The 27,569-nt window shown below is 45.9% G+C and overlaps 1 long non-coding RNA gene across 2 annotated transcripts in view; it reads left to right on the top strand.

Annotated features, from left to right (window-relative positions):
- The window catches only part of LOC114807903, an 87,547-nt gene that overhangs the window by 8,776 nt on the left and 51,202 nt on the right, over positions 1-27,569 (top strand). Inside the window, exon 1 of one of the 2 annotated variants that reach the window (XR_005659654.1) lies at positions 21,388-21,503. The exons of the other annotated variant lie outside the window; for it this stretch is intronic. This is a non-coding gene — a long non-coding RNA (uncharacterized LOC114807903). Of the gene's footprint in view, positions 1-21,387; positions 21,504-27,569 lie in introns of those variants that run through there. 2 annotated transcript variants of the gene reach the window in all.

Raw genomic sequence — 27,569 nt, 5'->3', positions numbered from 1 at the left:
GAGCGCTTACTATGTGCAGAGCACTGTACTAAGCGCTTGGGATGAACAAGTCGGCAACAGATAGAGACAGTCCCTGCCGTTTGACGGGCTTACAGTCTAATCGGGGGAGACGGACAGACAAGAACAATGGCACTAAACAGCGTCAAGGGGAAGAACATCTCGTAAAAACAATGGCAACTAAATAGAATCAAGGCGATGTACAATTCATTAACAAAATAAATAGGGTAACGAAAATATATACAGTTGAGCGGACGAGTACAGTGCTGTGGGGATGGGAAGGGAGAGGTGGAGGAGCAGAGGGAAAAGGGGAAAATGAGGCTTTAGCTGCGGAGAGGTAAAGGGGGGATGGCAGAGGGAGTAGAGGGGGAAGAGGAGCTCAGTCTGGGAACGCCTCTTGGAGGAGGTGATTTTTAAGTAAGGTTTTGAAGAGGGAAAGAGAATCAGTTTGGCGGAGGTGAGGAGGGAGGGCGTTCCAGGACCGCGGGAGGACGTGACCCAGGGGTCGACGGCGGGATAGGCGAGACCGAGGGACGGCGAGGAGGTGGGCGGCGGAGGAGCGGAGCGTGCGGGGTGGGTGGTAGAAAGAGAGAAGGGAGGAGAGGTAGGAAGGGGCAAGGTGATGGAGAGCCTTGAAGCCTAGAGTGAGGAGTTTTTGTTTGGAGCGGAGGCTGATAGGCAACCACTGGAGTTGTTTAAGAAGGGGAGTGACATGCCCAGATCGTTTCTGCAGGAAGATGAGCCAGGCAGCGGAGTGAAGAATAGACCGGAGCGGGGCGAGAGAGGAGGAAGGGAGGTCAGAGAGAAGGCTGACACAGTAGTCTAGCCGGGATATAACGAGAGCCCGTAATAGTAAGGTAGCCGTTTGGGTGGAGAGGAAAGGGCGGATCTTGGCGATATTGTAGAGGTGAAACCGGCAGGTCTTGGTAACAGATAGGATGTGTGGGGTGAACGAGAGGGACGAGTCAAGGATGACACCGAGATTGCGGGCCCGAGAGACGGGAAGGATGGTCGTGCCATCCACGGTGACGGAGAAGTCTGGGAGCGGACCGGGCTTGGGAGGGAAGATGAGGAGCTCAGTCTTGCTCATGTTGAGTTTTAGGTGGCGGGCCGACATCCAGGTGGAGACGTCCCGGAGGCAGGAGGAGATGCGAGCCTGAAGGGAGGGGGAGAGGACAGGGGCGGAGATGTAGATCTGCGTGTCATCTGCATAGAGATGGTAGTCAAAGCCGTGAGAGCGAATGAGTTCACCGAGGGAGTGAGTGTAAATGGAGAACAGAAGAGGGCCAAGAACTGACCCTTGAGGAACTCCAACAGTTAAAGGATGGGAGGGGGAGGAGGCTCCAGCGTAGGAGACCGAGAATGATCGGCCAGAGAGGTAAGAGGAGAACCAGGAGAGGACAGAGTCCGTGAAGCCAAGGTGAGATAAGGTATGGAGGAGGAGGGGATGGTCGACAGTGTCAAAGGCAGCAGAGAGGTCAAGGAGGATCAGAATGGAGTAGGAGCCATTGGATTTGGCAAGAAGGAGGTCATGGGTGACCTTAGAGAGAGCAGTCTCCGTAGAGTGGAGGGGACGGAAGCCAGATTGGAGGGGGTCCAGGAGAGAATGGGAGTTAAGGAATTCTAGGCATCGATTGTAGACGACTCGTTCTAAGATTTTGGAAAGGAAGGGTAGTAGGGAGATAGGACGATAACTGGAGGGGGAAGTGGGGTCAAGAGCGGGTTTTTTTAGGATGGGGGAGACGGATACTGTGATTGTGCTCAGCACCAAGCTGCAAAGACAAGGGTGAGAAATCCATCTCTCCCCTGTCACTCTCTGCGTGTACATTTTCACTCCTCTACTCCCCTCCAAGGAAGGGGAATATAATGCCCTGTAAAAAAAAAACTAGTAACTGGGAGTCAGGAGACCAGGCTTCTAATGACAGTTCTGCCACTTATCTGCTGTGTGACCTTGGGCAAGTCACTTAACTTCTCTGTTTCTGTTACCTCATCTGTAAAATGGGTATTCGACACCTTTTATCCCTATTTAGTCGCTGAGCCCCAGGTAGGTCAAGGACTGTGTCTGACCTGATTATTTTATATCTATCCCAGAACTTAGCACAGTGTTTGGCATGTAGTGAGTGCTTAACAAATACCACAGTTATTATTTCCCCAAAGATGGTGGGTATGGGTGGCTTTAGATCACTTGATTCCAAAATCCCAACACCTTTAAGGGAAAAAAAATTAGTTGGGCATGGAAGGTTTATAATTTACGAATCAACTGTACTCTCCCAAGTGCTTAGTACCCTTGTCAGCTGTGTGACTGTGGGCAAATCACTTAACTTCTCTGTGCCGCAGTTACCTCATCTGTAAAATGGGGATTAAGACTGTGAGCCCCACGTGGGACAACCTGATTACCCTGTATCTACCCCAGCGCTTAGAACAGTGCTTGGCACATAGGAAGTACTTAACAAATATCAACATTATTATTATTATTACAGCACTAAGTACAGTGCTCTGCCCACAAGTGCTCAATAAATAACAATTGATTGACTACTGATGTGATAATTCTGATGAAAGGCATTCTGATAGTGGGAAAATTATCCTTTGGGAGGTAAGTTCCCTAGAACAGGTTTTCAGAATCAGGGGGGCAGCAGGGCAGAGGGCTCTGCAGTAAATGGCTGAGGAGCCTCGGCTTCTTAAACAGGCAAATGGATTCCTAAGTGTGGTTTTTAGTGTTTTGCCATGGGTCTGGTCTAGTGGGAGCTTGGGCTGCTCCCAGAAGGTGTTTATAGGGAAGGGTGTCCCAGATGTTAGGGGTGGTTCTGGGAAGCCAGGAAAGTGAGCCGAATCGGCCACCACATGGACTCGGGTGCTCTCCTCCCAGGTGGCGGTTCCTTGGACTGCCTGCCCCCCATTTCCAGGCTAGCTCTTTAGCAGCCTTTTTGGCCACCGACCGCGGACTTTAGCAGCTTGTTGGCCGCCGACCGCCGACTCATCCACGCCGAGACCACCCCCCTCTCCCGGGAAGCTGAGCCTTGTCATCGCCCGGACCCCTGGAGCCGTTACCTCGTGGGCTCGGGATGTCTGCTCCCCTGAGGCGCAGCCTCGGCCCGCCCGGCCCCGATTCCCGACAAACCCCTCACTTTTTGCCTGCCGCTCGCCGACTCATCTGCGCCTCCTCCGCCTCTCCCGGGGAGCTGAGCCTCGGACCGCCCGGCCCCGCGCCCGCCTCATCCTTTCCCAACCTGGACCTCCGCACCCCCGCTCGGGAACTTCGACACTAAGGATCTTCGCCCCCACAGACTCCCAGCCACCAGCTCCCATTCCACCCCCACCCCCGCTCGGGCCCGGGGACATTGCGCTCCCCTTCTCGACCCTGGGGACATTGTGCTCCCCTGCTCGGCCCTAGGGACATTGTGTCCTCTGAAGACATTGTGTCCCCCTGCTCGGCCCCGAGGACATTGTGCTCCCCAACCGCCCCCCAACTCCGCCTGAGGCGGCCATTTTGGGAAGCCCTCACTCCCTCTTCCCCCTTGAGGTGATTCATCTCCCCCGCCCCGGGCGACGATGTCCTTGTTCTCACCGTGTTACCTTAGCCGCTGCCTACAGCCGCAACCCACCCCAGACAACCTCAGCCCCCTCACCCCCCACCCCCGCCCCGCCGCCTCAGGGACATTTGGTCATGAGCTCTGGGACTCTCTCGGCCTCTAGCCGCTTGACTTTGAGTCTGATAGGGTAGGGTCGGGTTGTCCCCCAACCCTGGTCATGGCCTGCTTATTAACACTATTGTATCTTACTGTACCATGTTGCTATATTAGCGATTTCGTTAGCGATTTTGCTTGTTATTTATTGTCGTCAGTGCTGCCACCCACCTCTCTGGCCTCACCAGCCGCCTGAGTTTGATGAGGTCGGCCCTTAATCGAGCCTACCCCTGACCCTGGTCATCGCCCGCTTATTAACACTACTGTATTGTATCATACTGTATCATGTTGCTATATTACCGATTTCGTTTGTTACTGTTTATTGTTGTCAGGGCTGCCACCCACCTCTCTGGCCTCACCATGTCCCTCCTCCCCTGCTCCTCCCTCCCGCCCCTTCCTATCTTCCCCTTCCCCTCTCTCGCTCAGCCCTTTCCCGCTCTCTCCTCTGCCTCCTCCCCACCTCCCCTCCCCCGCCCTAGAACCCCACTTTACCAGCGCTACCCCTCTTCCCCCTCCCCCTACTCTCCCCCCCACCAAACCACCTCCTCACCCCCTCCCTTCTCTCTTCCCCACCCACACCCCATCTCAGTCCTCCTGTCCCACCGCTACCCCTCATCCCCCTCTCCCCGTCCAGGGCCCCGCCACCTCCTTCCCATCCAAGCCCTCCCCTCCCCCTACCCTTCCCCCCCCCCCCCTTGCACCCACAGCTACTTTCAAGTGTGGCCTCTGGAACCCCCGCTCTATTACAGGCAAGCTACCTTTCATCCATGACCTTTTCCTCTCCCGCTCTCTCCTCCTCCTCGCCCTTTCAGAAACGTGGCTCACTCCCGAAGACACGGTCTCTGCCGCTGCTCTCTCCAGCGGAGGCCTATCCTTCTCCCACTACCCCAGACTCACCGGTAAGGGAGGAGGCGTCGGCTTCCTCCTCTCACCCCGTTGCCGCTTCTGCACTATCCCTCCTCCCCCCTCCCTCTCCTTCCCCTCCTTCGAAGCCCATATCATTCGCCTCTACCACCCCCTCCAGATACTTGTCGCTGTCATCTACCGCCATCCTGGTCCCACCTCCGACTTCTTCAACCACCTAGACCCTTTTCTCACCTTCCTTCTCTCCTTCTCTCTGCCCACTCTGATCCTCGGAGACTTCAACATCCATATGGATGTACCCGATGACTCCTCTGCCGCCCGCCTGCTATCCCTCCTCGACTCTGCCGACCTCCTCCTCCACCATACCGCGCCCACTCACCGACTCGGTCACACCCTCGATCTCATCATCTCCTACCGCTGCACTGTCTCCTCCCTCACCAACTCTGAAATCCCTCTCTCTGACCATAACCTTCTCACCTGCCTCATCTCTCACACTCCCTCCCCCTGCAAGTCTTTGCTACTGCCCCACAGAGACCTCCGCTCTCTTGATCCCATCCGTCTTTCCAAAAGCATCTCTCCTCACCTTGCCACCCTGTCCTCACTTCCCACTCTCAGTGATCAGGTCTCCGCTCTCAACTCCACCCTCTCTACTCATCTCAACTCTCTCGCCCCCCTTTCCGTCCGCCGCTCTCGCTCCACTAACCCACAGCCCCGGATCACCTCCTCTGTCTGCCTCCTACGCTCCTATTCTCGAGCTGCTGAGCGCTGCTGGCAAAAGTCCAAGCACCAAGCCGACCTCACACACTTCAAATTTATCCTTTCCTGCCTTAACTCTGCCCTCTCCTCCGCCAAGCAAAACTTCTCCTCCCTCATCGACACCCATGCCCGTCACCCCCGCCGATTGTTCCGGACCTTTAACTCTCTCCTTAGGCCCCCTGTTCCTCCCCCTCCCCCATCTCTCACCCCCAATGATCTGGCCACCTATTTCATCACAAAAATCAACACAATCAGGTCTGAGCTCCCCAGAGTCACCCCTCCGCCTCTCCCCTCCCCCCCACCAACCCTCTCCCCTACTTTTCCATCCTTCCCTGCAGTATCTTCAGAGGAGATCTCCTCCCTCCTCGCAAGTGCCACCCCCTCCACCTGCGCCTCGGACCCCATTCCCTCTCACCTTATTAAAACCATCGCCCCTGCCCTCCTCCCTTCCTTAACTTCTATTTTTAACCACTCAATCTCCAATGGCTCCTTCCCCTCTGCCTTCAAACATGCCCACGTCTCCCCCATCCTAAAAAAACCCGCTCTTGACCCCACTTCCCCCTCCAGTTATCACCCTATCTCCCTACTACCCTTCCTTTCCAAAATCCTAGAACGAGTCGTCTACAATCGCTGCTTAGAATTCCTTAACTCCCATTCTCTCCTGGACCCCCTCCAATCTGGCTTCCGTCCCCTCCACTCTACGGAGACTGCTCTCTCTAAGGTCACCCATGACCTCCTTCTTGCCAAATCCAATGGCTCCTACTCCATTCTGATCCTCCTTGACCTCTCTGCTGCCTTTGACACTGTCGACCATCCCCTCCTCCTCCATACCTTATCTCACCTTGGCTTCACGGACTCTGTCCTCTCCTGGTTCTCCTCTTACCTCTCTGGCCGGTCATTCTCGGTCTCCTTCGCTGGCGCCTCCTCCCCCTCCCATCCTTTAACTGTTGGAGTTCCTCAAGGGTCAGTTCTTGGCCCTCTTCTGTTCTCCATTTACACTCACTCCTTTGAACTCATTCACTCTCACGGCTTTGACTACCATCTCTACGCAGATGACACGCAGATCTACATCTCCGCCCCTGTCCTCTCCCCCTCCCTTCAGGCTCGCATCTCTTCCTGCCTCCAGGATGTCTCCACCTGGATGTCGGCCCGCCACCTAAAACTCAACATGAGCAAGACTGAGCTCCTCATCTTCCCTCCCAAACCCGGTCCTCTCCCAGACTTCCCTATCACTGTCGATGGCACGACCATCCTTCCCGTCTCTCGGGCCCGCAATCTCGGTGTCATCCTTGACTCGTCTCTCTCGTTCACCCCACACATCCTATCTGTTACCGAGACCTGCCGGTTTCACCTTTACAATATCACCAAGATCCACCCTTTCCTCTCCACCCAAACGGCTACCTTACTGCTACGGGCTCTCGTTATATCCCGGCTAGACTACTATGTCAGCCTTCTCTCTGATCTCCCTTCCTCCTCTCTCGCCCTGCTCCAGTCTATTCTTCACTCCGCTGCCCGGCTCATCTTCCTGCAGAAACGATCTGGGCATGTCACTCCCTTTCTTAAACACCTCCAGTGGTTGCCTATCAACCTCCGCTCCAAACAAAAACTCCTCACTCTAGGCTTCAAGGCTCTACGTCACCTTGCCCCTTCCTACCTCTCCTCCCTTCTCTCTTTCTACTGCCCACCCCGCACGCTCCGCTCCTCTGCTGCCCACCTCCTCACCGTCCCTCAGTTTCGCCTATCCCGCCGTCGACCCCTGGGCCACGTCCTCCCGCGGTCCTGGAATGCCCTCCCTCCTCACCTCCGCCAAACTGATTCTCTTCCCCTCTTCAAAACCCTACTTAAAACTCACCTCCTCCAAGGGGCCTTCCCAGACTGAGCTCCCCTTCTCCCTCTACTCCCTCTACCACCCCCCCTTCACCTCTCCGCAGCTTAACCCTCTTTTCCCCCCAATTCCCTCTGCTCCTCCCCCTCTCCCTTCCCATCCCCTCAGCACTGTACTCGTCTGCTCAACTGTATATGTTTTCATTACCCTATTTATTTTGTTAATGAAATGTACATCGCCTCGATTCTATTTAGTTGCCATTGTTTTTATGAGATGTTCTTCCCCTTGACTCTATTTATTGCCATTGTTCTTGTCTGTCCGTCTCCCCCGATTAGACTGTAAGCCCGTCAAATGGCAGGGACTGTCTCTATCTGTTGCCGACTTGTTCATTCCAAGCGCTTAGTACAGTGCTCTGCACATAGTAAGCGCTCAATAAATACTATTGAATGAATATCAGAGTGATTGAGGGATCATCCCTGGGCAAATGTTTTATGACAGGATTTGTGTATCTGCTCATCTGTCAGTTTCGCATTATCATGGGCTTCTGGTGAATTCAGTTCTTCTCAAAGGGGCATGGCCATTGCCCTATATGGGTGGCAGCTGTGCAAGCTTCCAGGTGTGGCCCTGGGACTGACATGCATTCTGAGCAAATCCACTTTTCATACAACCTTAAGCAAGACGGACAGAAGAAATCTCCCTGCCCATTTGTTTGTAAAGCACGAGACGATGATTACACATGACAAATTTGTCACCAGCTGTGAAGCTTTTGATTTTAACATGTTGGGATAAAGGCATTCATTAGCACAACCGAGCTAAAAGCTACAGAACTCCCGATGCCCCAGCAAGCTCTTGCTTGGGGGCATTTCTTCATGCTCATTGGGGTGAATTCTCATGCAGCAAGTGCCCTTACTTTTTCTTGAAGCCACCTATAACTTAGCTATGTCTTGTTGTTGGGGGCGGGTAGGGGGGTTGATGGTATTTAAGTGCCTACTGTGTGCCAAGCACTGTATTAAGCGCTGAGGTTGATACAGTCAGGCTGGACACAGCCTATGTCCCACTTGGGGCTCACAGTCTTAATCCCCATTTTACAGATGAGGTAAGTGAGGCGCAGAGAAGTTAAGTGACTTGTCCAAGGTCATACAGCAGACAAGTGGTGGAGCTGGGATTAGTGCTTTTTGTTATGGTTAAACCAGGGGTGAGTTTGTAATTTTCAGGCCTTCTTCTGCTGAGATCCCTGGATGAAAAGTCTACATTTATTGAAATATCTTACCAGTCAGTGATAGTATTTTGTAAGTGCCTACTGTTGGTAAAGCACTGCAACTAAGAACTGGGAAAAAAATTACATGAGGATTAGACATGGCCCCTGTCCCTTAAGGGAATCACAATCTATGAAACTGACGGAACTGGAATAGTGTATCCAAAGCCTTTCCAATACTTTTTTTTAAAGGATTTTAATCATTGAAAGTAATTCTTTCCCAATCAATCAATGGTATTTACTGAGTGCTTACTTGCACAGAGCACAGTACTAAGCGCTTGGAAGAGTACAATATAACATTCCCTGCCCACAAGGAGTTCACGGTAACTGAATAGAATGGAGTTGGTCTGCAAAGCCGTGCACGACATAGTCCACCTGTGATTACAGAGAGTGGGGAAAGAGAAGAAGCATTTTTCCCTGCCTGTGCATGGGTACTGGGGACCCACATGGATTTTGCTTCACTTGTGGGTTACCCCAATACAACTGCCAAAAAAGGGGTAAAAGAAGAGCAGGAAGGAGAGGAGCAAGATTGGAATCAATGAGTAGGCACCTCTGGAACCATCTTGTTAGCTACATCATGCTACCCAGAGAGTTCAATCAATCAATGGTATTCACTGTGCACAGAGCACTTTACTAAGCGCTTGGGAGAGTACAATGCAGCAAAGTTGGTAGACACGATCCCTGCCTAGAGTTGAGGGGAGAGGGGCATTTTCCAGTCCAGTCAAGTGGAAGCTGAGGCTTTCTCCAGTTCAGTTAAGTGTACAGTTATCAGGAGGTTAAAGAACATGGAATGGAAGCTCCCATGACCTTTACACCCAAAAATACATGTCACTAGAGAAGAATCAAGTTCATTACTCCATCTGCACACCTATCCTGGGAAGTTGCAGATGAATAAAACTCAAGGACAAATAGAAAAATGACTTGCTCAAGTCACCAGTGATTATGAACTGTGACATGTTTCTTAGCTTTACTGATTCTGCAGGGGCATTTACTTTAAGAGAACTGGAGACAAGCCTCAGTAAAACAGAAGCCATTTGAGAATGTGTGGCCAGTTTAGTAGTTTAACTCTCAGTCTACTTTGAAGAAGTATACCACCCTCCAGGGGCTTGTAAAGTGATCCGAAGAAATATCTGTTTGCTTCAGAGGTTGGATTCATTTCTGGATTCTTTATCAATTTGCTTTATTTGGGTTTCCTTCTATCTTATGGCTACTGGAAGTTAGTTTTTAGAGCATAGGGCATCCCAGAAATTTCACACTAACACGCTGATAAAATTGCAACTGTTTGAAGTATTTCTCAGGTATATATAGTATTGCTGAGTTCTATATTTTGTGTTCAAATGGAAACTATCAGTCAAGAAACAGGAGAAGGAACAAAAAGTGATAAATGGAGGTGTCTTGCAGTATCCTTTTGGTGTGTCACAAGATATTGAGAGTCTGAGGCAAAGCAGCCTTTCGGGGGAGGGTCATATACGAAGCTCCCCTTTCTCTGATCCAAATACATAATTAGAAGAGGTTCACTATGAGTTCTGACATTAACCGGAAGTTAAACAGAAATCCTGCCTACCAGGCTTTCTACTAAAGCTGAGTTGGCCGAAGGGTGTTAGGACAGAAAAGTCAGGAACTCTGGGCTCTAGTCCAGGGACTGCTACTCAGCAGTCTCTGCCACTTCCCCTTAAGATTGTGCACACCAGGGACAATGCACTGATGTTTTGTCCATGCCACTACAAGTAGGCATGCCAAGGAGAGGCCATGCCAACAGTAGAGAGAAACATGATTCTTATCTCCTAGTAACAAAGGAACTCCATTTTTAAAATGATAATATAAATATTATTCCCAGAAATGAGCCCAGTTCTTGGGGACATTAGCTACTTCCTTGGCCAAAAAAAGTGACTGCAGCTTCCCAAGGAGCTTCTTCATTCCTAGAAAGGAGTGGGGTTGGGGTAGCTATAATAATTTAGAGACTCACCATGGCCTAGTGGATAGGGCATGGGCCTGGGAGTCAGAAGGATCAGGGTTCTAAACTCAACTCCACCACTTTTCTGCTGCGTGACCTTAGGCAAGTCACTTAACTATTCTTTGCCTCAGTTACCTCATCTGTAAAATGGGGATTAAGGCTGTGATCTCCATGTGGGACATAGACTGTGTCCAACCTGATTAACTTGCATCTACCCCAGTGCTTAGTACAGTTCCTGGCAGAGAGTAAGCACGTAACTAATACCATTAAAAATATTGAATTTATTAGAACCCAAGGATCTATTGTCCAAGAACTAATCCTTCCCCAGGATTGGGGAAGAGTCATGGATTAGGGGAGGGAGGTCTAGGCTGAGCCAATTTGGTGATCTAACAGCTTTATTTGGGGTGAGGGGGTTGACAGGAGGCATGAGAAGTGGTGAATTCCCACTGTCTTGGGATAATGCTCCATAGACTCTCCTCTTGCCCTTGCTTCCCTGCCTCCCTTTTTGTGTCTCTGCTGAATTTCAGTTGCAAATGGTTACTCAGAATATTAATGCTCTAAAAGGGGGCACACAGGCTGGAATTAATACTATAGGGACATAATGAAACACAGTCTCAAATAATGCCACAGAGCAGTGGACTGTTGGGAGACCACTGCACCAAATTGACCACCCAGAAGAGCAGCAATCAGGAAAGGTATCACTCTCCTTGAGCAAAGACTTCGCCAAGATTGGAATTCTAACAGGCAGTTTAGAAAACAGAGAAAGTTTTTGGATGGAAAGACACATGAGTGCAGCAAGGAAATCCCTTCATATGCACACAGTATGGACAAGAACTTTAAGTTGCAAATACGTCTTTAAGATCACACCTCCACACATGGGTAGGTTTTCCTGTTGATGGTGTCATTTTTGAAAAATGAAGGGTAGCTATATAAAGTCTAACTTGATGGCCAAAGAAAATAAATCCCAATGAGTTAGTGACATCCCAAGGAATACTAGATTTGCCAGCAATAGGTGATATTACCCCTGTGAAACTACAAGCTGAAAATGGTCTAAATTGGGCAATTGCATATTTATAGAAAGGGTGGACTGAAGCAGTTACTTCACTAATCCTATTTCAATCAATTATTTTAGGTTGAAGTTCAATGGCAAAATGGTTCAGAATACTTGGACTTGGTCCCCTGATTTTTCCATCAGGTGAAGCAGATTATTATCTAGATTTTGTATTTATCTGTTTCCCCGTTAAAGATTGTGTCATGGCCCATTTTTAGGAAATTGTGTAAAATAATGGTGGCACAGATGGCTGTATCTCAGTGTCATCTATCTTAGTGGCCTTTTGCTCCAGGCTGTGTATCACTTTGGGACATGTGGACTCAGCAAGAGAGTGATTAAATAGCTTCCCAAGAAAGTGCAATGTGTCATTATCTTAGGCATTACAGGAATGCAATCAGACTACTCACTTCAAACATGACATGGGTCATATCCAGAAATGTTTTAAATTCTTCCAGTTCTGAGATGCATCTTTGAAGTGAAAATAGGAGGAAAATGAAATAGTATTATAACTACCTTTTAGGAATGTGAAAAAGCCCCCAAATAATACTTTGAAATAAGTTTATATCAAATTAAAAAGTGCTGTTAATTACTTAGCACCGGGTACTTTAAATGCTAAGCTTATTATTTAAGCTTCATAAATAAATCCACATATCTCCATTTAGATTATGAGCCCCATGTGGGACAGGGACTGTCTGATTTAATCTTGTATCTACCACAGTGGTTAACACATAGTCAACACTCAATAAATAGTATCATGTTATTTTGCTTAAGCATAATCATTACCTCTAGGACATAATTGATCTATTCTACCATCTCTGTTATATTGTACTCTCCAAGGACTTAGTACAGTGCTCTGCACACAGTAAGTGCTCAATAAATACTACTGATCTATACAGTCCTAGTTGAATTAGATGATACTTGTAAAGTGTTTTGGTAAAACCTAGTTATAAAATTACTGGTTCTTCCTCACTGATACTTCACTGATACTAGAGAAGCAGTGTGGCTCAATGGAAAGAGCCCAGGCTTGGGAGTCAGAGTTCAAGGGTTCGAATCCTGGCTCTGCCACTTGTCAGCTGTGTGACTGTGGGCAAGTCACTTAACTTCTCTGTGCCTCAGTTACCTCATCTGTAAAATGGGGATTAACTGTGAGCCTCATGCGGGACAACCTGATTACCCTGTATCTACCCCAGCGCTTAGAACAGTGTTGTGCACATTGTTCTGCTTAACAAATACCAGCATTATTATTATTATTGTTGTTCACAGCTCTGAACTCCTATTTTATAGGTGAGCATATTCATTCAATTGTATTCATTGAGCGTTTACTGTGTGCAGAGGACAGTACTAAGGGCTTGGTAGAGTATACTACAACAGAATTAGCAGATGTGTCCCCTGCCTATAACGAGCTTTCATGGATTCAGACTTTAGGATTCAAAGTAACAGAACGAAGCAAGCACCAAAGATTACACCCACTCCAAAAGAATCAATCACTCATATTTATTGAGTGCTGACTGTGTGCAGAGTGCTTTCTTGTAAGAGTACAGTAAAACAGAGTTGGTAGACATATTCTCTGCCCACAAGTAGATTACAGTCTAAGAGGGGGCAAAAGAGAGAGAGAGAGATAAGTTCCCAATTGAGAAACAACTGTGTTCCCAAAACCTTTCAAGGACTTCTTCAGTAGATGTGACTTCCCAGTTACCATATCAGTGCTTCTTCCAACTCTCTGAAAGTTAAGGATGAGAGAGGAATTCTTATGAAAGAAAGTAAAAGATGACAGCCCACCCAAGCCTGGTAAGCTCATGATGGAAATTGAGATCACTATGGTGGTCTGATTCCTTTCTTCACCTAGATTTAATTTCTACTAAGGCCTATGAGAATTTCAGAAATCTTTTTGCTGTCTGCCAAATGCCATATACATTAGCAGAACACAGCTCAGTGTGTTTTTGCAAGCAAACCAATGAGAAGCAGTTACAGGAGCTGGAAGTTGAATGGTTCTGTTGCAACTGGCAGGTGGCCCTGATTATAGTATCTCAACCAAAAAAAGCCAACACTCCCAAACTCCTAGAATCATCCAAGCTAGCAAATATAAAATTGAATTTCCTCTTCAGTGTCTAAAGATTTTCTCATGGGGGATGGGGAACAATGTGACTCTCTTCTGGTCAGATTGTTCATTACTGTCAAAACTGAAGATTTAACACAGTGCTTGATATTACTGACTATTTCACAGGATGGAATGTCATGCTGCAAACTTTGTAAAAAATAATTTTGTCAGAGCCAAAAGCTTTTCTGCCTAGAGGAAAAATATGAACACTTAAAAGAGGAATATTTTTAAAATTAAGTTTTAAAGTCCATGTGTGTCTGTGTATATGTGTGCGCGCACCCGCACACGTTATGTAAACACTAAGCAATGCCATCTCAATTATAAAACTGTCCAGCAGTTATCAAGATCCTGAGTTTGGAATAGCCCACTGTTTGATATAGTCCAACCTTGAGCTAAGAGTACCATTGATGTATTAAAAGGTGGCATCCAAACCAATGCCATGCTCTTGGATATTAAAGGCACCCACAGGAGCTCTATAAGACATCCCAAGTGCTCTGATGAAGGCTAGGAACCCAGGCACCAATACAAAAAACAACTGGGGAAATGTCCAAGTTCTTGTCTGCTACGAAGCCACCAAGACTATGCATATAGAAAAGCCACGTCTCTAGGTTGTTAAGCTCATAGCACATAGCTAGATTGTAAGATCCTTAAGGACAAGTAGCTCTCTAAATTGTAAACTCATTGTGGGCAGGGAACATGTCTACCAGTTTTGTCATATCATACTCTCCCAAGCACTTAATACAATACCCTGCACACTTTAAGCACTCAGTAAATACAATTGCTTGATTGATTGATCATCTCTTCTAACTCATATATTCACCCAAGCACTTGGTGCAGTGCTCTCCACACCGTAGGTGCTTAATAAATATAATTGATTGATCAACATGACTAAGATTGGTTAAATGAGGATGATTTTGATTTAAGCAGTGAAAACATCTTCAACACCCACAGCTCCTCATGCTCATAACAAAAAGGGAGGCCTTTGGAAGACTGTGGTGTGACATGCAGATCGAACTTAAGAACATGGGGGACAAGGAGTGGGATGGCAAGACTTTAGAGATGTGGGGCTAAGCCAATGACAACCACACCAGCACTAAGAAAGCTACAGAACTGAAAAATGCAGGTGGCTTCACCCTCAGAGTCACAGAGAAAAAGGGAATCCTGTGGAGAGGGCAATGATATTTCAGTGATCATCTACACACATTTTTTATGGTATTAAGCACTTACTATATGCCAGGTACTGTTCTAAGCACTGGGGCTAGAGACAAGCTAATCACGTTGGACACAGTCCCTCTCCCATAAGGGGCTCCCATTCTTTACCCCTATTTTACAGATGAGGTAACTGAGGCATAGAGAAGTGAAGTGATTTTCCCAGGGTTCCACAGCAGACAAGTGATGGATTAGAACCCAGGTCCTTCTGACTTCTGGGCCATTAACCATTAGGCAACTCTGCTTCAACATTTCTCACAGTGAGGATGGCCTAAAAAACAGAGAACCAGTCAAAATGTAAAAGTGAAACCTTAGCTCCAACGTTTGAGGAAGTCACTAGCATAGTCAAAATCATGAACAATGCTGAGCACTGGACCTTATGACATTTCTGCAGAAGTCTACAAGTGAGGAGGGCTCTTTCATCTTGGATGTCTGCCTGGGCCCTTACTCAACATTTGGAGCACTAAGGAAATGTCACAGAACTTCAATGATGACGAAGTAGACACTGTCTTCAAAGGAATTGTGAGAATGGACAGCATGGTAATTACTGGGCCATCTATCTGCTCTCCTCTGCTGGCAAGATCTTAATGGGAGCACTGCTGGACAGGCTCCTAAAGAATATTGTTCATCATGCGTTTCCTGAGCCACAAAGAGATTTCAAATCTAATAGCAGTCCAGCAAACAGGATCTCTGCAGCAAAACAGATACATGAAAAGTGCAGAAAAAAAGACCTGGGCCATTATAGCTAGCCCCATAACTCAGCCAGTGACCCTCTCAGTCCTCTTTGACCTGAGACTTTCAGAACTCAAGGTTTCCCCTACCTGATCTCCCCTAGTCTCCCCTGCTAGGCTGTAAAATCCTTGAGGGCAGGGATTATGCAAGGGCTTAGTATAGGAGTAGTAGTTTTAGTAGTCAGTCGGTCAATCTGTGCTGACTGTGTGCAGAGCACTATGCTAAGCATTTAACAGTGTAAAAGACACATACCCTGCCCACAAGGAGCTTACAAACTAGTAGTAATGGTATTTATTAAGTGGTTTCTATGGACAGAGCACAGTATTAAGTACTGGAAAGGAAGAACATGGATGTGATATAGATATGGTTTCTGGGCTCCTTGAAGGGGCCCACAATCTAAGAATAAGTGGGGAGAAGGGATTGGCAGCAGACATGTAAGGAACACCCTGTGAATCAGTTGTCATGTCTGGATTCAACATCCCTATATTCTTCCCCATGCCTAATACAGTACTTCACATATTATGAGCACTTAGTAAATGTTATCATTGATTTATTGATTTGACACCATCCCCTGGGGTCTGGGAGTTTCCAAACAAATATAACTGTCCTGAAATGTGCCCTATGATCTTGTGGCTATTTACTCCATAATGGTTTGGCTAGTCACCTCAGAGTTAAGGATGTCCTGTCTGATCCTTTATCTCTCTTTGAAATGAGACCTCAAAATAATTAGGGCTAGGGGTGGTGGGGAGAAGGGAGAGAGGGAGGGTGGGAGAGAGACAGGGAGAGTCACTTTGCTCCTCTATAAAAAAAAGTTTTGATTCTGTCCACTACTAGTGCCTAGCTCAGCATAAGGCACCCCATGCTAAGTACCATACATGCCCCATGTGTGTAAGGCAGCATACTTGCTGCTAATGCTGATTATAAGTAAACACACTGGTTGTGCTAGGGCATATTCATTCTCATTCACTACCTCCTTGCCATAGGGGCTAGGCAGGGATGGGGAGAATTTAGCTAAATGATTTTCAAGACTGAACTCCAAGAGAAGAATTAATTCCATTCAAAAATGAATCTGTTACTCAGAGGAATATGGTTCAGATAGAAAAGCAGCCACCTCCTTCTACATTTTCTCCACTCATGTCCCCCTCCACCATTACCTCTAGCAGCACCATGGCCAGGTTTACAGAGTGAAATGTCCAACTACTCTACTAAATGAAGCTGCCACAGCTGCTCTCAGAGAAACTTCACATTAAAATGTGTAATGCAACAATTTGGCTAAACTCTGTGGATGGCTCCCAATTCATGCGGCAGATTAAACTGCATAACCAGGGCTGAGATTCACTTGGGGCTTTCACCTGCTCCTTCTGTTCATCGAGAACTACTAATGAAACATAGTATGGAAAGGGAAAAAGACCCAATCTGGCCAAAGGAATTGGAGCTGGGAGATGAAAGAAGAGATCCTGATGAACACAAAGGAGGAAAGAAAGCAGGCCAACCAAGTGCTGAAGCAATTTAGAGGGATTGGAGAAAGCAGGCCGGAGGGAACTCCTTTTGAAATAGGAAGATTGAGGGGTGACAAGCCAGCTCTTTCTAGGCCCCTCTTGTCTTCCCAGCACTTTATGTACATATCCATAATGTATTCATTTATTTCAATGTATGTCTCACCTTCTAGACTGTAAGCTCACTGAAAGCAGGGAACATATCTACCAACTCTGTTATATTTTTATAGTGTATTCCCCCAAGCTCCAAGTTCAGTGCTCTGCCTACAGTGTTCAATAAAGACAATTGATTTATTGATTGGAGTCAAACAAAGCCACGCAGGCTGCTGGTGGCGTAAGTTGTAGCTCGTTTCATAGTAGGATCTAGGGGCCAGTTACATTCTGCAGGATGTCATCAGCCCAGTGTAGGCAAAGATCAAATGGTAGCATATTGGAGAATCCAGTGGCTAGAAAATTATTGATTGATAGATTGAATGATTCACTGAAAGGACCGGGGAAGTTTGGATGTCCTAATAGACACTGACCCTTGAAGATGGTATTTAGATGTTCACTTTTCCCATTGTAAGCAGCCTATGAGAACTGCCATGAACTAAATAACCTTGTTGAGGTCTCTACCTTTCACACTTTCACACTTGTGGAAGGAAGGTCCACAAACATACCGAAGCAAGGGAAACAGAAGCAACCTCATGAATTTTATTCTTGACCCTTACCCCAAGAACATCCAAAGAAGTCACACAACCTAGAATTCTTTCTAAGAGTTTTCCCCTCACAACCCAGCTTTTATTTCTAGTCCAGACTCCAAGATCATCTTATCTTCCAAGTCCTCCTAAAATTCCACCTGCTCTCAGAAGATGTCACTGTTCAAGTCACAACTCCCCAGTCATGTCAAACCCAACATCTGCCCTTTAAACATACATGCGGATGGGTGGATTCCGATGTTTGATGGTCTTGAGGTGGGGAAAGTACATGCTGCTTCCTCCCTAGAATGGTCACCCTTAAGCACATAAGTCTGTGTGCTTTATACTGGATAAGCAGCATGACATAATGACATCCTACAAAAGTTGACATAAGACTGCCCAACCCCATTTCTCCACAGTGGGGTGGGGGGAGCACCCCTGACCCACCATACCTGTTCCAGATTTATTGTATTCTCCTGCCAAGTCCCTATTGAGTCAGGAAGGAGGTGGCTGGGTGCTTTCCAATTTTCAATCATAGCCACCTCACTACCACCCACCCTGATGATATCACCTAAGCTAACTGTCTCACCACCTGAAGCTGGCCTAGTATGTACTTTATCCTTAGCCTCAGAATTTATGAACATATGTATGCTTTCTGTGTTTACTTAGTTCATCCTGATAAATTGGTACTACTTCCTGCACTATCTTTGTCCTTCCTCCTACTGTCATTATCTGGAAATAATTTTGGTCTGTCAATCAGTCAGTCAATTAATGGCATTTATTGAGTACTTACATGCAGAGCACTGAACTAAACACTTGGGAGAGTACAATACAAGAGTTGGTAGGCATTATTCCTGCCTTCAAGGAGCTTACAGTCTAGTATGGGAGACAGACTGTAAGCTCCTGGAGGGCAGGAAGCATGCATCTTGTCACAGTTGCACTCTCCCAAGTGCTTAGCCCAGTACTTTTCACTGAGTTGGCATTCAATAAATGCCATTGGCTGACTAATCAATTCATTTTGTAAGAAAACCCTAGTCCTATGGTGGAACAGAACAGATTTTGATTTCACTGCACTAGCAAGCAATAGAAGAAAGAAAAATGAAACATGTTCAAGCCCAAATTGAAATACAAATATTATGTGTTGATAGAAAAAAAGGCAAAATGGAAGACTAATAAAGTACAAGAAAGAAACATGGATTTCTATTTAGAAGGTAATGATCTTATTTTCCTTCATCATAAATGATGATGTAATCTCCCTCCTAGAACAGCAGATGAACCTTTGTTCTGAGACTTCCTACTGGGCCTGCCCATCTCATAGAACACTCCAGGTGGTTCTTTAGTTATAAACTTTCACTGCTGATAATAGCACAGCCCTAGCAGGCACTCCCCTCCTTGCAGAGTCAGGACTAGAACCCAGGTGTCCTGATTCCCAGAGCTATTTTTGGACAGGTTGTTCTTGATTCAAACTTCAACTTCCTTGCCTATTGCCATTTGCTGAACAGTACCCTGCCTAGGTAACAGAATTCTGTGACGGGAATTAGTTCTGGATTCAAGCAATCAATAGTATTTATCATGCACTTATTATGTGCAAAGAACTGTACTGAGTGCTTGGGAGAGGATAATACAATAGAGTTAGAAGATCAGCGAGGTAAGATTGGGGGGAGAGCTGATCGACTGCCTTAAGGTCGAGGGTAAGGATTTTCTGTTTGCAGAGGTAAATGGGCAACCACTGGAGGATTATGGGAGACATGGACAGAACTTTTTTTTAGAAAAATGATGCAGGTAGAAGAGTGATGTATGGATGGGAAAGGGGAGAGAAGGGAGGGAGGGAGGGAGGTCAATGAGAAGGCTGATGCATTAGTCAAAGTGAGATATGACAAGAGCTTGGATCAGCATAGTAACAGTTTGGAAAGGAAAAGGTGGATTCTAGTGATGGCATGAAGGTAGAACCTACAGGATTTTGTAACAGTTGAATGTGCAAGTTGAATAAGAGGGATGAATCAAGGTAGACCTGATCCCTTGCCCTCACGGATGCTCTTTGGTGGCTTATAGGACTTCCCCGATACAAACTGATGCATTATCACAGTTTTTTCAGACTTCAAATGTTCCAGAATCATCAGCATTTCTTTTGGGGTATGCACCTCTAGGGCACTGTCATATGCATAGAGAAAATCGCGAATGGCTGTCTCTAGGGTCAATCAATCACTGGTATTTACTGAGTACTTACTCTGTGCAGAGCACTGTACTAAGTGCTTGGGAGAGTACAATACAACAGAGTTGGTAGATATATTCCCTGTCCACAAAGAGCTTATAGTCTAGAGGTTGATACTTGTAGCGTGTTGAGAAGGACAAGTTTCCCAGTGGATCAGAGGCATTTTCCAGCATGGCATGTAGAATAAATTGAACAGGACTGGAACTGCTATGCCACACTGGCAACAGAGAATGGATCAGTCAGCCGTACCACAGTGAAGCCATCTTACAATCTTGATGCATTTTTCAGGGTATCCAAATTCACAAATTGCCAGTCTGGATCTATTGATGGTGAGAGATATTTTTACAAGACCCGAGAAAGCTGTTTAGAGATCTAGGAAGTGGTTCTTGCACTTCTCCTGTATTTGACAGGTCCTATACCTGATCGTAACTGCTGTGGCAATACAAGGGTGCTCAGCTTGGCAATGAAGCAGTGATGGGGGGTGGAAGATATGGGATAGTTCTGGAAGCAGGAGGCGCTCTTACGGCAGTGGCATGGGGGACATCCCGATTCTGCTCTCTGTTGGCAGGTCAACTCTGATGATTGCTTCAGTTGTCCCACCACAAGCACAGTCCTACACATGGACTGCCTACCTTAAAGAATGCCTCTCCAGATTCAGCCATAATTCAAGCTATTTGTCTCACTTTGCAAGCTTGTCAGCTCCTCTTGGGCAGGGAATGTGTCTTCCTACCAAGTGCTTAGTATAGTGCTCTGCACATGGTAAAGTGCTCAAAAAATACCATTGATTGACTGATTTGGCACCTCCCAATACGAGTGAGAAAATCTGGTAGATTTCCCCCCCCCAAAAAAACCCACCACCCATTCATTCAATCAATCGTATTTATTGAGCACTTACTTTGTGCAGAGCACTGCACCAAGAGTTTGGGAGAGTACAATACAACAATAAACAGACACATTACCTTCCCACAACAAGCTAACGATCTAGAGGGGGGGAGATAGACATTAATAAATAAACAGACATAAATTACAGATATGTACATAAGTGCTGTGGGCCTGGGATGGGGGACAAGCAAAGGGAGAAAGGGTGACGCAGAAGGGAGTGGGAGAAGAGGAAAGGTGGGGGCTTAGTCAGGGAAGGCCTCCTGGAGGATATCTGCTTTCAGTAAAGCGTTGAAGGCAGGGGGAGAATAATTGTAGGATTTGAGGAGGGAGGGCGTTTCAGGCCAGAGGCAGGACATGGGTGAGGGGTCGGCTGTGAGATAGGCGAGCATGAGGCACATGAGAAGGTTAGCATTAGAGGAGCGAAGTTGTGTTGTGTGGTGAGCCCACAACATGCAGACTTATTAGTGACTGTTTGTAATCCCATGAACAACAAAGAGAAAGAGACTCAGGAAGGCACAGAAGGGCTCTGAGACAGGTGATTTCTGGCCTGTGGGGGCGGGCCAAGAAGGGAGGCATGGCTTTCGCCCCCTGTTCTACCCGGTAACAGGTCTGGACCAATCAATGACTGCTACGAAGAGCCCCAGCTGCGACACCTAATGTAGATAAAAGGCATGTGTTTTGAATTGTGAAGAGGCCCACAGAGTGGTAGAAACATGTAGAGAAGCAAAAAGGAAACATGCTGAGAGCAGCAAAAGTAGTATGAGAGCCCATTCGGAAGCTGCAGAAGACAGCAGTACTTGGAAACAGAAGAGGTATTGGCAGAACGGGCTCCTTTGGTCACAGACTGGTATTGGACCCTTGGTGGAGTGGAGTGAATGAGTTTGTGTATGTGTCACTCCCTTGCATGCTGGTAAAACTAAGTTAACTTTCCACAGCAACGCTGGTGATCAGAGATGTGGTTTGAACTCTATTACGAGTCACTGAGGCTCCTCCGGTCCAGGATGGTAGTGGTTGGTATGAAGTGGGGGCTCGCGACAGGTTGTAGTAGAAGAGTAGCGAGGTGAGGTAGGAGGGGGCACCTGTAAAGCCTGTCTTGATGACTGGAAGCATATTCTAATAAAAATAATGAATATAGTATTGTAACATGCTAATGCTTCCTCAAGGCAAGTGTTAGCATTAAAAAAAAGCTGAAACACTCAAGGTTATCTTCAGTCAGGAAGTGGGTGGGACAGTCGCCTGATTTTTGCACCATGACGGGGTGACTGCCATTGAAAATTTGAAAACAGAGACCACACTTCCAACTTGGGTATAAACAAGTACCTGTGAAGGGTTAATCATGGCCCTGGAATAAGCAAAGGGAAAAAGGGGTTGGTCAGGGACTGCTCCAGAGAAATGTTCTAGGCTTGGGGATTTGGGCAGACCTCCAAATGATGTCATTAATTTTAGGAAGCAGCATGACCTAGTAGAACTCAATCATTTTGCCCCCTACCTCACCTCCTAACTCCTCTCACCTCACAGCTTTCCTACTATAATCCAGTCTGCAAACTTTGCTCCTCTATTGCCAACATACTCACTGTACCTCGATCTCATTTATCTTGCCACTGACCTTTCATCCACATTCTGCCTCTCGCCTGAAATGCCCTCCCTCTTCATATCTGACAGATGATCACTCTCCTCACCTTCAAAGCCTTATTGGAAGCACAACTCTTCCAAGAGGTCTTCTTTGACTAAGCCCTTATTTCTTCTTCTCCCACTCTTCTGCAACCCCTTGCACTTGGATTTGCACTTTTATTCAACCCACCCTCAGACCCACAGCACATATGTACATATCTGTCATTTATTTATATTAATGTCTGTCACCCCATCTAGACTCTAAGCTCACTGTGAGCAGGGAACATGTCGATCAATGCTGTTATACTGTACTCTCCTAAGCACTTAGTATAGTACTCCACACACAGTAAGTGCCATGACTGGTTGATTAATTGATTGTCAGGGGACCCAGGTTCTAATCCCAACTCTGCAACTTACCTGCTGAATGGTCTTCAGCAAGTCATTTAACTTCTCTGTGCCTCAGTTTTGACATCTGTAAAATGGGGGGTTAGATACCTGTTCTGCTACTTAGACTGTGAGCCCCAGATGGGTAAGGAATCATATCTGATTGCACTCCATCTACCTTAGCATTTAATACAGTGTTTGACACATAATAAAGACTTAAATACTCTTTTCCCTCTCCTTCTTCTTCCCTGCCCTAACAAATGCAGCATAATGTAATGATATCATATGGAAAGGGAAAGAAAGGCCAATATTTCCCTCCAAGGTTCCTAAATGTATAAAGCCTGCCCTGGAAACTTCATTACTGACTACAGCCATCCTTCATACTTCAAGAGGATGCTACTGATGGCGAATTCCCTTGTTGGCTACCTGTGTAGATGGAAAGACCAATAGGGGACCCACGGTTCTGACCAGACTATGCACACACAAAAACTATCCTTTTAGTGTGCTGTTCTGTTTTGGTTTGCAGGTTCTGGTGCTTTTTTCACTTTTGTCTTTCTGTAAAAGAGTCTGTTCTTGGTTGCAGTGGACCATACTGATCTGCCTGGTGCAGTTGTCTCAGTTTTTCAGCTGAGATGCAATATTATCTAAGGCTGTGCTTTACTGCAACCTTCAAACATTTCCTCTGTCCTTATTTTCTGTTGCCCATTTTCTGTTCACCTCGCAGCAGCTGTTTGGGAATCCTACTGACCTCTTGTCCATTAATTGATTTAATTCTAGGTAGCTTACAGATTCTCTGCCCATAAAATACAGAGGGTGGTTTGATGTTTTAATTCTTTAGAGGAAAGCATCTAAATAAGTGCTAAAACATTAAGCATTGTAGAAATCAGCTTCTGGATGTCTTTCTGTTTTCAGAGAATTTTACTGCCAACCTTGAATCCCTTACATAATGGGCCACCACTTGTATTGTTTCATGATTTCTGCTCAAAACAACATGCTGTATGCCTATTATTTGATATTTCCAAAACCTTTCACAGGGAGCCATAGACTGCTGTTGCAAACTAATGAGCATTTGCTGGACAAAAAGCCACTAATTGAGATTATATAGTAATGTATTAGTTTCCTGCTGCCATGAGCACTTAGAGCTCCTGCTCACAACAGATTAATTAAAAATTTCCCTACCGTGTTAAAATTCATTTATTGTAGGGAAAGAATGACCATGCTTTTGTGGTAACTTTCATAAGGAGAAAATTACAATGATTTGTAGGAGAAATTGTGCTTAAATATACATGAAACCAGGTTTTGCAATTTGTAGCTCTTTTGTGTCAAAATTTAATTGTATTTATTCTGGCTAAAGCAATGTTTTAAACTCTGTCATATTTTTCCTGACTCAATTGCTATAAACTTTGAGTCAGTATCAATCTTCCTTGGAAGAACTTTGTGTGTACTTGTCAATATTAAATTGATTTGAATTTGATAGATGTGGCATTTACAAATAACTGACTTCAGAGTCTACATGTAACCTGTCTACATTTATATGTTAAGGAGGAAACAGCATGGCCTAGTGGAAAGATCATGGACCTGGGAGTCAGAAAACCTGTCTGCTGTGTGACTTTGGGCAAGTCACTTAACTTCTCTGTGCCTCAGTTACCTCATCTGTAAAATGGAGATTGAGACTTACTCCTGCCTACTTAGATGGTGAGCCCCAAGTGGGACAGGGACTGAGTTTAACCTCATTATCTCTTATCTACCCCAGCTCTTAGTACAGTGCCTGGCACATAGTGAGCACTTAACAAGTACCACTTAAAAAATAATAGAAGAGGAAGGAATTCAAATGAGAGCTGAGTCCTTTGTATATAGGTAAATCATCTAGGAAACCCAAACAAGTAAGAACTAATAGGAGGAGGAGGAAGAGGAAGAACAGCAGCTGTATTTATTGAACTCTTACTTGGTGTTCTGAACTGTACTGGGTGCTTGGGAAGGGCAGAATAAAGAAGTGGCATGTTCCTTGCTCAAAAGGAGCTGACACTCCAATGGGAGAGACAGACACAAAAACATTTACAACTAGAGTGGTCGCCTTCTTCCTTTGTACTGAAAGATGGTTTTGGGGGGTTTTTTAATGGTAATTTTTAAGCGCTTACTATGCACCAGGCACTATACTATGGGAAGTAGCATGGTGTAGTGGATAGAGCACAGGCCTGGGAATCAGAAGGTCATGAGTTCTAATCCTGGCTCTGCCATATGTCTGCTGTATGACCTTGGGCAGGTCACTTCACTTCTCTGGGCCTCAGTTCCCTCATCTGTAAAATGGGGATTGAGAATGTGAGCCTCACCTGGGACAGGGATTGTGTCCAACACGATTTGCTTGTATCTACCCCAGTGCCTAGTACAGTGCCCGGCACATAGTAAGTGCTTAACAAATGTCATAATTATTATTACTATTACTAAGCTCTGGGGTAGATACAAGCTTATCAGGCTGGACACAGGCCATGTCCCATATGGGGCTCACTGTCTTAATCCCATTTTACAGATGTGGTAACTGAGGCATAGAGAAGTGAAGTGACTTGCCCAAGCAGACAAGTGGAGGAGCTGGGAATAGAACCCAGGTCCTCTGACTCCCAGGCCCGTGCTCCTTCCACCAGGCCATGCTACTTCTCATTAAACTTCCATGCTGCTTCACATTTTAGTTGCTCATTAAACACTTCCTTTCATAAATGACCAACAATCAGATCTGATAGAACATTATAAAAAACACTTTTTCTCCAAAAAGCATTGTAATTTAAAAAAATTGTGTTTAACATTCTCATACACACACACACACACACACACATCCCAGGGCTGTCCTTGGCTTCTGAAGATGATACTATTGTAAGTTAAGTTTTATGGATGGGGCCTAAAATAACTGCCCAAGTTCACACTGCAGATGTGGCAGATCTGGAATTAGAACCCACATCCTTTGATTCCCAGGCCTGTGCTCGTTCCACTAGACCATGCTGCTTCCAATGGGGTTGGGTTACAGGAAAGCCACTAGGAAGATGGGATAGTAAGGAATGAGGGATGGGGAAAGGGGAAGAGGGAGTTCCAGGGTAATTTTCACTTATCTGTAGGGCTCAGCTGCCATGTTAGAGGTGGTTCTGAGATAGAACCTAACTAATTTCATTTAATCCTTGGGGAAATGTACCCCATGATACAACCATTTCTGATATAGCCACATGTTTGAGGAATTCCCCTTTCATTTATTCAATTGAATTTATTGAGTGCCTACTGTGTGCAAAGCATTGTACTAAGCGCTTGGAAGAGTACAATATAACACACATTCCTGCCCAAAATGAGCTCACAGTCTAGAGGGGGAAAAGACATTAATATAAATAACCAGAATAAATAAATTACAGTTCCCCTAACAGGGAACATCTGAATTTACTATTTTAATGACTCTTCTTTCAGGATATATAGTAAAATCATTTGACATAAAAGGCAGGGATACAAATGCACTTTCCAAATCTCCTAGTCTACCATCATACCAATCCATACAACTCATCCCTTAAAATTCCTTCACTTCTGCAGGCTAATGGTGCCAAATGTCATTCCTTCTCTGAATTCAGTTTACAGGGGCTGTGCTTTAAAAAGAGAGATGATCCCATGGGAAGTATTCTGTGAGACAGTGAGACTGCTAATAGATCACTGATGCCTTTCTGAAGCCTACCACTATATTTTTGCCCAGTGGTTTTCCCAGTTATTCAAGTCAGAATCACAGTGTTACATGTCATATTTGTCAGGTATCCTATTTTTGGACATGGCAAAACTTTTCAGCACACTAACAAATTATTCTTCACACTGTCCCTCTAAGTAGAACAGTGTCCTTTCCCCAGTTTCACAAAGAAGTGAACTGGAAGTCCAACAATATATTTATAAAAGGATTACACAGGGAAAATGCTAGCGGAGATGACTCTTCCAGGACTCTTGTCCCTGGAGAAAATATTCCCTAGGTCCTGCTTTTTGAGCACAACATTTCAAAGTGCTTGCATGAGACCCCATCTGATGGTTGCATGATGGGTTGGTGTGCTTTGTATCGCAAAATGTTAATGAGGTGAAATTCTTCAAGATGATTTGACACAAGGGTGTTTTTTAATGGCTACTGATTGATCAGCTCATAGTTTAAATTACAAGGTCACCCAATCTTCCTAGCAGGGTTGGTGCCAGGGAAGAGAGAGGCAGAACTTTCCCTGAAGCTGCATCAGGGGAAGGGATTCACGTGTGGGAGCAGACTGTCCACCGTGACACACACACACATGCTCATTTCCTTTGCAGTGGCAGCTGGAGTGGGGAAAACAGGAAAGTATGTTTTCCTCCCCTGTCTTGGCTCATTAGCCTAGGCTCCAGAGCGGTCATCATATCAATCAACCAATCGTACCTATTGAGGAATTAGTGTATGTAGAGCTGTACTGAGCACTTGGGAGCATACAATATAACAATATAACACATTCCCTGCCCACAACGAACTTACAGTATGGGGGGGGAGAGATATTAATATAAATACATTATGGATATGAACATAAATTTTGTGCCATAGCGGGGAAAGCAGGAAAGCCAGGTTCACCCACCCCCCTGTGTTTGTCTTTTTTTTTTTAAAAAAAGAGAGAAGTATGAATTTGACTTCTCTTTTCCTTTTCCCTAAGGGGCCCACAACCTGCCACCCACCCAATGTCCACACTGGGCCAACATTGTGGTGGGCACCAGGCCGGTATTTAGATTGCATCATAAGATTGGTAGAATTGATAGGACACTCAGAGAAATTCCCAAGACAACCACATACCTCTTATGCAAATCACAACCCCTTCCCGGACCTGTGAGATATTGTGAAATAATCAGACTTTTTCCCAATGTAG

This window comes from Ornithorhynchus anatinus, chromosome X5 (genome assembly GCF_004115215.2).
Source record: "Ornithorhynchus anatinus isolate Pmale09 chromosome X5, mOrnAna1.pri.v4, whole genome shotgun sequence".
Taxonomy (NCBI): Eukaryota; Metazoa; Chordata; class Mammalia; order Monotremata; family Ornithorhynchidae; genus Ornithorhynchus; species Ornithorhynchus anatinus.
This window is presented reverse-complemented; position numbering and strand designations above follow the sequence as displayed.